We start from the raw sequence: 9,757 nt of genomic DNA, 5'->3' as shown, positions 1-9,757 counted from the left end.
GCTAGATTGTGTAGTTAAACATAATATTTTGTACATTTTTTGTTACGTGTGTTACTAATTCTGTACAATTTCCATGCCACACACTATCTAGCGAGTACACGGGACCAACGTAGTGGACTTCTATCGACACACTCGATGGTCAAAGAAGAAAAAGAAGTTTGTGACACCAGCAACGGAGCATAATTATGTGAGTAACATTACAATTTTCAGAGATGGACCTAAATTGTTTCATAGCTAGTATACTCATTGAGATTTAATGGTGTTACCGTGAATATGGGAATATAATGTACATACTTATGCCTATTTGTTTCTTGTTACAGAACAAGATGACCAGCAAAATGGATAAATTAGAGCTTGAAAAATGGACGGATGAAGCAGCATCAGAAATATTTAGGTCGGTACTTGGTCAAAGAGCAGGATATGCACGAGGGTTAGGAGAAATGGTAATTCCAGACTCTAGAAGAGTACATGCTCGTATACGAGATAAGAATGCAGAATTGGTAGAACAATACAATAAAGATGCTCAAACTCACGAGGATGAACTAGAAGCTGTACGGGAAGATATGAGGAAGATGATGGAGAGGCAACGTGAATCTGAGAAGAAGATGATGGAGAAGCAACGTCAAACTGAGAAATTATTGATGTCCTTAATGTCGGAGAGGCAGCTGTGCTCAGAAATGCAGCAGAGGCAGCTAGCATTAGAATCTGAGGAGCCGGCTTCCTCAGATTCAATCTCACCCACTCCCTGGTCAACTCCATGAGCTGCATGCAGCTTGTGAATGTCCTTGTTTTGGGAATTTTTAGTAGTTAGGTGGCAGGTAAAAATCTGGAATTTTGTGGCAGTAAGGTTGATTTGCTAATTTGGGTTAGTGGTGTGAGAGTCTACACACTGAATATAAGTTTTTGGGGAGCTAACTAAATGAGAAGGGGGGGGGGGGAGACCAGATAACGGTTTAAGTGCATTGTGGATGTCCATTATGTCTTTTTGTATACCTTTAGACTGCAAGAATATATAACCCATGTCCCAGTACAAAAGCTAAATTTGTTCAAATGTATATTATTAAGGGATATATAGATGGACAAGATGGTGGTGTTAATGTGTGCACTACATAAGGTCAGTTGTTTTACAAGTTAGTTATAATGTTTACATGGCTAATCTAGTTCTGGACAGAAATGCATATTGACTTACTAGATATTGTAATCACAAGTTCTAAATGAAGATAGTTAGGAGGTCGTAGGTGAGGAGTTGCTAAACCACACACTCTGCTCTTGAAAAATCAGAACTTGGATGGTAAAATAACCCAAATAGCTGCTTGCTAGTGTTAAAATATTCTCATGGGCAGCAAAAGCTAGAATCTGCAGGTAATATATGTCTTGCACATATTGGTTAATTTCAATGTTTAATGATTGGTGGCATAATTAGAAGTTTACAATTACCTTTAGAAGTTATACTTAATCTTATGCGGCTGTTAGGAATTACAATTGAATTGATGACTGGCATTATTGTGGGGCAGCTAGAAGGCTGCAGAATTTCTTGTTTTGAGCTGGAATATGCTGAGAATAGTATGTTCCTATGCTAGATTCATTTGTGTGCAAAAAATGAAAAAATACATGGCTCTAATTTACCCTATTAAGGGAGGTTCCTTAGATTTAGGATTTCTACTGTAACTTATTGTCTAAGCCAAAATCATGCTTGTCCTAAAGAAATAAATTGTCTAGACTTTTGCTATCTTTGCCACATAAGTTGATTAAGTATATTAACTTGAAATTAATGGTTTAGTGTAGGGACTTTTAATTTGATGCATGTATAGAATCCAATACCAATAATCTAGCATCCGATGCATGCTAGATTACTAGTAGTAGAGTTGTAGTTATTCTCCTAAATTTCTAAAGCGAGTGTAAGGTTTGCTTAGGAATTTAACACTATCTTAGAATCTGTTAAGAGAATTGCAAAGGCTATGTCAACAATCTCTAAACTGATTCCATATTACTTCTTAGCCCTCTCTCTCAAGGTAAATAATATTGAAAAGAAAATTTGAATAACAATTATAATTAAATTGCAGACTCATGAAAGAGTGTTCCCTAGCGAATGTTGTTTATATGTTTAGAAGTGCATATTAGTCAAACATTGTGTGCTGTTACTAATATAAGTTTAATGATTTTCACTAATGCACAGATTAAAGGTACCAATTAATGAGTAAAATGGCACACCAGTGGGGTTGATGGAAACTATGTGACAGCATGTGTGGTAGAAGATTATAAATTTGCTGGTGCAGATTTCTCAACTTTATTTTTGGATCAAATGGGGATACAGTATGCTGGAAACAAAGCAAACACAGTCTGGAGTGCTGATTATAAAGATGCCAACAAGAAGTGGGGGTCTCCTGTGACGCCCCCAAATCCCACGTATGGACACTGGGAAATCGAGACGTCGAGATGATGATAACACGGGTCACCACCCTATCGCCAAGTGCCAAGTGTGTGTACATGCAACAAGTGTGCAAGAGAAAACACGAGCGAATAAACAGAGTCATATAACTAAGTACCAGAATTTTTCTTTGTTTAATACAAACCTGTTCAAAACATACATAATAAAATATTACAAGCTACAAATATCGTTTCAAAACCAACTACAAAGCATAAACTCCAAATCAATACTCCGGTGAAGCCGCCTCCTCGGGCTCAGCCTCCTCCTTCTCCTCGATCTCTGCATCAAAATCTACGGTACCAAAATGGTGCCACAAGTAAGTAAGATCCAAACGCCACTAGATAAAAACATATTAAGCTCAAACACTATGCATGAAAGAATGCCAATGCACATAACCCATAAAACCATATTTTTCCACGCACGCCAAAATTCCATTTTGGCCCAAAACGTATTACTTTCCAACTTACGCCAAAAGTCTCATTTGGCCCAAAACCAACTCAATTCAATAACCAATTAATCCAAATGCACCACGACCTCCCCTAGGGGTCATCCGCACACCCTAGCTCTCATCGTCACACCACGAGTAACGACCATGCGTGTGAATTCGTAACGAGCGATGCCCAGTTCCGTGCCCCGCACTTACGTAGCCAAGCATCCTCTAGCCCTCGCCAATGGTACGAGAGCGTTACCATCCCACTTTGGAGAAAAATCAACGTAACAGTGTATTTTACATTGTGGCCGTGGGTTGTAAAATAACCACTTTCGAACGGGGACAAACCAAGACACGAAATTGATAGGGAATGGCCTAGAGATGTTTATGAAACTAATGGAAGTGAGTTTTGGCCGTAGGTGGCGGTGAAAATGGCGGTGGAAGTGCAAAAAGGGGCAAATCGGAGTTGAGCTCGTGAGAGCTACTCCGGCAACGGATCGGGGCCGAAAATGGGTGGGTTAGGACAGGAAGAGGTAGGGGATGAAGTGGTGAAGAGTTGGTGGTCGGAGATGGAGCGACAGCACCGGAAATGGCTCAAAGCCGTGCGGCTTAGATGGGCTGTAGGGGGTTAACGACGGCACGGATGAGCCTGGTTTTTGGTGGGGTGGTGCACCGACCGGAGGGGAGTTGATTGGTGGGGGCTGTGTCGGCCACATCGGCCGGCGGCGGTGGGTCTGGGTGCACAAGCCGGACGGTGACAGAGAGAAAGAGAGAGAGGTCGAGCGCGCGGGAGGGGAGAGGGAAAAAGAAGAAGAAGAAAAGAAAGAAAGAAGAAAAGAAGAAAAGGAAAAAGGAAAAAAAAAAGGAAAAAAGGGAAAAAGAAAAAGAAAAAAGAAAAGATGGAGAAAGAAAATAAGGTCCAATCCTCACGTCCGGAGTCCAAAAACTAACCGACGAAAACAATTTTAAAAACTAAAAAATGACTAAAATAAATTAAACACCACATCAAACTAAAATAAAACCAATTAAAATACAATAATTTAAAATAAAAGAACCAATATATTAATTAAATTAAAAACTCCTTTAGTGAAAATACACGTAAAAACGGGATATCACATCCTCCCCCCTTAAAAACAAATTTCGTCCTCGAAATTGCAAGATCAAACACCAACTTGAAACAAGCCACATGATTCCACTGAGATCAACTTTAAGAAACGTACCGTTATTACTCAAACAAATAGGGGTACTGCTCCCTCATGTCTGCTACTCGCTCCCAAGAAAAATCTTGAGCTAACGGATCCCCCCATGCCACCTTTACCAGAGGTATCATCTTGGATCTCAACTGTTGCTCTTTCCAGTCCATGATCTGTGAAGGAACGACCTCATAAGTAAGGTCTGGTTACAACTGAATACGCTCTGGGTTGACAAAGCGCGGCTCTTGTTGTCCAAAACTCTTCTTCAAGGATGATGCATGGAAGACATCATGAATATCCCCAAAATATTCTGGCAAGGCAACTCTATAAGCGACGGACCCTACCTTCTCCAAAATCTAAAAAGGACCGACATATCTCGGATCCAGCTGCCTACTTTTACCAAAACGGTTAACTCCTTTCATGGGAAAGACTTTGAGATAAACCCAATCACCTTCTTCAAAAGATAACTCTCTCCTCCTTGTATCTGCGTAGCTTTTTTGATGACTCTGAGCTGCCGCCATTTTATCCCTTATGATCCAGACTTGACTTTGCATCTCTTGAATTATTTCGAGCCCAATTATTTTATTCTCCCCGACTTCATCCCAACACAAAGGCGATCTGCACTTCCTCCCATAAAGAGATTCATAAGGAGCCATCTGGATGGACGTATGGAAGCTATTATTGTACACAAATTCTATGAGTGGCAAGTGATTTTTCCAACTCCCTTGAAATTCCATAACACATGCTCGCAACATATCTTCAAGGGTCTAAATAGTGCGCTCTGATTGGCCGTCCGTCTGTGGGTGATATGCAGTACTAAACTTCAACTTAGTACCCAATGCTGCCTGCAAACTTTTCCAAAACTGAGATGTGAACCTTAGGTCCCGATCTGACACAATACTCTTCGGTACGCCGTGCAGCCATACTATCTCTTTCATGTAAAAGGGAGTCAACTTACCCAAGGAATCAGTGTTATTAACAGGCAAGAAATGAGCACTCTTAGTTAACCGATCAACAATCACTCAAACTGAGTTCTTTCCACTAGGAGTCCTCGGCAAGCCCACTACAAAATCCATCGTGATGTCGTCCCACTTCCACTTAGGAATAGGGAGGGGTTGGAGCATACCAGCGGGTCTTTGATGCTCGGCCTTGACTTGACGGCATGTGTGGCATCTCTCGATATACAAGGCAATATCTTTCTTCATCCCTTCCCATCAATAATTTTTCTTCAAGTCTCGGTACATCTTTGTACTGCCAGGATAAACTGAATACGGGGCCACATGAGCTTCTACCATAATTCGCTCCTTGAATTCTGAATCTTTGGGGACCACTCTATGATTTCGGAACCGAAGAATTTCATCTTTATCCATACCATAATGCAACGGCCCTTGAGATTTTCTGACTCTTTTTCTGATATCCAACAGCTTCGGGTCCTTCCTTTGAAGAGTCTTCAATTCCTCAAAATCTGCTACTCGAATATCAAGAATTGAAGATAATATCTCCTCTTGCTGTAAACTTTCAATAAGGAGTCTTCTCATCCTGCAAAGTGACTCACTCAAAAATGAGTAACACTAAAGCTATCCCAAGTGCAAGAGGATGTCGTGTAATAATTAGGAATAAATTCTTAGATCATCTCCTCAGGAAAAGTTACTTAAAAATCAAACTCGTTGAAAAGGGTGAAAAACTTCACAAAGAGAAAATAAAATGATGGTATGTGCAATGGATGGAAAAGGGTACTAGTCATGGACTAGATTCATGTTTTTAGATTCTGATTGTCGGATTGGAATGTAAAGGACTAATAGATTAAACTCAGAAATTAATAAAACTAAATTAAGAATTAAACTAAATTAGGAAATAATTAACAAAACATGCACTGAAAATTGAAAAGCCCCAAATTCAATGTTCTAGGGTTCATCATTATATTCAAATCACAAATTCTCAAATTAAACCACCGTAATTGTAATCACTATTAAAATGAAAGCTTAACGAAACGATAAAAATAAATAACATGAATTAAATGAATAACAAATAAATTACGCAAACGTCTAAATCAAAATTCTCAAAAATAATTCAGAACTCAAAACTGAAATGAAATAGCAAGTAGGGAATTGAAAAGATCAAGCCAATTGAATGGAGATGAAGATTCGAAGCGGTGGAGGAGGCTGAGTTGCGGTGACAATTGGACCCCTCAATGAGTTCTTCAATCTGCTGCAGTGTGAGTGAATGATCTAGTGGAAATTGTGTAGCTGCGTGAATGATCGATTGTATGAATCATTCTCTCCGAATCTGAATGAAAATCAATGAAAAATAATGAATTCTAAGTGTTTTTCTACTCAAAATCGAGTTTTCTCAGCCAAAAGTCGGCCATAAGATGTAAAAAATCATTTATATACTCTGACGGTGGAATAAACCCTGATCTGTAAAATACGATATTCGCTCAAGCGAACATCGAGCGTTCGACTCTGCCTGAATTCGCTCGAGCGGCCTGTCGAGCGAACATCGAGCGTTCGACTCTGCCTGAATTCGCTCGAGCGGCCAAATGCCTCCGCTCGAGCGAACATCTTTTCCCGCAACTCGCTCGAGCCCACTGTCGAGCGGAAGTCGAATATTTGAATCTGCTCGACTCTGCTCGAGCGGCCAGAAGCCGCCACTCGAGCGATATGTACCATAATCCATATTAATCAACAGTTGATAAAATTAGAGCAGAAATTCATACTTTTAATCAATTAAAATCACAACTTTGATTTATTTATTTTTCCATATAAAACCAATGATAAAGTAATGAAAGAATTAATATATATTGGTTCCAAAAGCATTAAAAATGCAATAATTCAGCTCAATCACACCCTCTAACTAGCATTTTGCTAATCCTTGAGCAAAATAGTGAAAATTAATTGAGATGAATATTGCATAAAATCGAAATTCAAACAAAAACAATCAAACACAATTTTAAATTCTCACAAAAGTGACACGTTACTACTCAACCCCCAAGGGTTATACCCACCAAGACTATCTCAACAATCTTTCACATAGAATTAAGGCAAATGTCTCAGAACTCAAATGTGTGTGTGGAGCTAGACCGGTTGTGTGCTCCTCATTATTAGCCATGATTTGCCATAGGATTTTTCAACCTTAAGATTAATCATTGCTGATTCTAACTACCTCAAAGCCCAAGGGTCTAGCAGTTTTCATGCCAGCTCTGTTTTTAAAGGTTGGACACTCAACCCCCAAAGTCTTGGGTAACTGTTTCTAACCCTTTTTACTTAGGAAAGTTTACTAAGTCGCCTTTATTCATTTTCTCTCTCTTTTTTTTTTCTTTTCTTCTTTTCTTTTCAAATCCTTTTTTTTTTTGGCATGGCTCGGTAGTCCTGCAGTTTACTTCTCCATTGTTAAATCAATGAATGGTAAATAAGGAACACTACAGGCGTAAGCATATGCAAAATGTCCTTCAAAATTTGCCTTTCGTTCTACAAAAATTTTATCAAGTTTCATCTCAATAAGCATAACATCCCGGTATTTTAAGCCACATATCAACAAAATATGATGCATAAAAAATCATGCTCTATGTTTTCAGTTTGAAAATAAATCTTCACAAATGATCCCGCTCAACTACTCCATCAAGATGCTCAAATTTGGCAAATCTTATTTTTTTTATTTTTTATATATACTTTTTTTTTAAACTGTGCACACATGCTACCCCCCAACTAGTGAGAGACATAGTCCTCAATGAGTCGAACGAAAGAAAAGAAAGTGCACAGAACTAAGCAAGCAAAACAAACAATCAACATGAAATATGAAATCAAAGCAAAAGAACAAATAAAAACAAAGCAAGTAAAGGAAACTGTAAAAAAGGAGAAGCAAATCAAAACACTTCCCTGGGGTCTTGCACAAGCAAGATCTCTTCATGTGGATCAAAGACTTTCAGAAATGACTTTAGACGTTATCCGTTGACAGTGAAACTATTACCATTCTTCGGATTGACAATGTCTACCGCACCATGAGGATGAACGGTCTTTACAATATACGGCCCACTCCATCGGGATTTCAACTTTTCAAGAAAAATATGCAAGCGAGAGTTGTAAAGAAGAACTTCCTGGCCAAGTGTTAAATGCTTTGGATGAATTTTCTGATCATGCAGAATTTTCATGCGTTCCTTTGCAAGTTGAGCGTTGTCATAAGCATTCCGACAAACTTCATCCAATTCATTGATCTGCAATTTTCTCAACCCTGAAGCTTCATCAAGTGACATGTTAACATGTTTTATGGCCCAAAGAGCTCGATGCTATATATCAACAGGTAAATGACAAGCTTTACCATAAACTAATCGATTAGGAGACATCCCTAGATTTGTTTTAAAAGCTATCCTATAAGCCCACAAAGCATCAAGAAGTTTAACCGACCAATCTTTCCTATTAGGCTTGATGGTTTTCTCTAAAATAATTTTTATCTCTCTGTTTGCCAATTCAGCTTGCCCATTTGTTTGAGGGTGATAAGGGGTAGAAACTCTGTATGTGATACCATATTTCTTCACAAGTGTAGAAAATGGTTTTTTGCAAAAATGAGAACCCCCATCACTTATAATAACTTTTGGCATGCCAAAACGAGCAAACAAAGATTGCAAAAATTTCAGGACAACATGATGGTCATTTGTTTTGCAAACAATGGCCTCCACCCATTTTGAAACATAATCCATAGCTAAAAGAATATATGTGTTTCTAAAAGAAATCGAAAAAGGTCCCATAAAGTCTATTCCCTAACAATCAAAAATTTCTAAAGTCAGAATAGGGGAAAGAGGCATCATATCTCTTTTGCTAATGGATCCCAATTTCTGGACAAGGCTCACAAGTCTTGCAAAAATTATAAGCATCTTTAAACATGGAAGGCTGGTAAAAACTGCTTTGCAAAATTTTTGAAACTGTTTTTTTGCTGAAAAATGACCACCACATGCACCCATATGACAAAATCTCAAAACCGAAGAAAACTCATCATCAAGAATGCATCTTCGAATCAATTGGTCCGAACAATACTTAAAAAGATATGGATCATCAAAATAAAAGTGTTGTACCTCAGAGAGAAACCGACGCTTATCTTGGGTGAACCATTCAGAAGGCATTCGCTCAATCACCAGATAATTGACTATGTCAGCATACCAGGGAGCTCTATCAACCACAAACAGCTGCTCATCCAGGAAACTATCATCAAGAGGAAGGTTGACATTTGAAGAAGGAGATGATGACAATCTAGAGAGGTGGTCAGCTACCACGTTTTCAACTCCTTTCTTGTCCTTAATGTTGATGTTGAACTCTTGAAGTAATAGAATCCAGCGAATCAAGCTTGGCTTTGCATCTTTCTTAGCCAACAAATACTTCAGAGCAGAGTGGTCAGTGAAAATAGTAACAGGAGAACCAAGAATATAAGTTCGAAATTTATCAAGTGCAAAAACCACTGCAAGCAATTCTTTTTCAGTAGTGGTATAATTTTTCTGGGCATCATTCAAGGTTCAACTAGAATAATAAATCACAAATGGCCTATTATCCACCTGCTACCCCAAAACAGCTCCTAAGGCATAGTCACTAGCATCTGTCATAATCTCAAAGGGAAGGTCCCACTGCGGAAGTTGCACAATAGGTGCAGTGGTAAGCGACTTTTTCAAGGTATCAAAACCTTTTTGGCACTCATCAGTCCAAACAAATTCAATATCATTTT

This window comes from Carya illinoinensis, chromosome 8 (genome assembly GCF_018687715.1).
Source record: "Carya illinoinensis cultivar Pawnee chromosome 8, C.illinoinensisPawnee_v1, whole genome shotgun sequence".
NCBI lineage: Eukaryota > Viridiplantae > Streptophyta > Magnoliopsida > Fagales > Juglandaceae > Carya > Carya illinoinensis.
This window is presented reverse-complemented; position numbering follows the sequence as displayed.